Below are 1337 nucleotides of genomic sequence, written 5' to 3'. Positions count from 1 at the left end.
CTAATTTCTGTTTCCAAGTTCAGTCAGGAGACAACACTACACCAGTCCCTTTCACAGAGAGAATTTAACATGAAGTGTTAACTAGGTGCTAGAGAACCGCAAAGGGATGCTACCCTAAGTACACAAAGAAGCTACCACCTCTAAGTGTCGGAGAGAAGATGAAGAATAACAGGATTATTAAAACACAGAAGCTTGGATGAAAGACCCCAGGAAAATGTGGCCGGGAGGTGAGGAGAGACAGAGGCAGGGAGAGCAAGAGATGGAGGGAGCGGGAGAGAGGGAGAGGGAGAGGAAGAGGGACAGAGCGGGGAAGAGAGAAAGAGACGAATCTGCCAGCTGATGTTGCTTGCCTAAGAAACTTAATGAGACTGGTTCAGGGACTATGGGGGGGGCATAAACTTGAACCAGCTGTTCCTACAGGAAATAACTGTCATTACCAGGGTAAGGAGCCGTTGCTTGGTGACGCCAAAGTAACTGGAGCAAAATAGAAAGGACCAAGTTCCTTGCCTGTCCTCCAGACTTCCAGTGGCCTTTAGTGCCCCCTGTTCGCAGACTAGCAGAGGCCAGCTAATGAGAGAAATTTGATTTGCAAAAGTCTCAGGCTCAACATCACAGGGAGAGAGAGAAGAAAGATGAGAGACTTTAGCCTGAGAACCAGCTGTGTACATGTGTGTACATGTGTGTGTACCTGCCTCTGTGTTCATGTTTTCTGAGCTGTTTTAAAGTGAATTCCCACATTTCTTCAACCCTACGTACTTCAGCCATAGCCTCTTAAAACAATGACATTGTCCTATACAATGACAAAGCAATTATTTAGACCCCAAAAATTAACAATATTTCCTTTTTTTTTTTTTTTTCAGCAAGTGCTCTACCACAGAGCTATACTTCCAGCCCTTATTCATATTTATTTTGAAACAGTGTCTTGATAAATGGCCCAGGCTGGCCTCAAACTGAGATTCTCCTGCCTAACCCTCCCAAGTAAATTAGGATTACAGGCATGCACAGCCACACCCAGCTACACTAATTCCTTAATACTACCTAATACTCAGACCATATTCAAAGTTCCTCCAATTTCTTGTATTTCTGATTTTGAAATCCCTTATTAATTTTTCCATAACATTAACATCTTGAAAAAAAAAATCCCACTGTCTGAGTTGATTTTCTTGGATGCCATTTAAATAGTTCTTTCCACATGTCTTCTGCTAATTAGAGGGTAGGAATGAAGGTTTTGCTAGATTCAGGCTAGTATTAATTTATAGGTACAAAAACCAGATTGTTATAACATTGGCAATGTTAAATTTGCTTACTTAGCAGAATGGCCACCAAATTATTATATA

The sequence above is a fragment of the Fukomys damarensis genome, unplaced genomic scaffold, assembly GCF_012274545.1.
Source record: "Fukomys damarensis isolate Sample0158 unplaced genomic scaffold, DMR_v1.0_HiC HiC_scaffold_9, whole genome shotgun sequence".
In the NCBI taxonomy this organism is placed as follows: domain Eukaryota; kingdom Metazoa; phylum Chordata; class Mammalia; order Rodentia; family Bathyergidae; genus Fukomys; species Fukomys damarensis.
Note: the sequence above shows the minus strand (reverse complement) of the source record.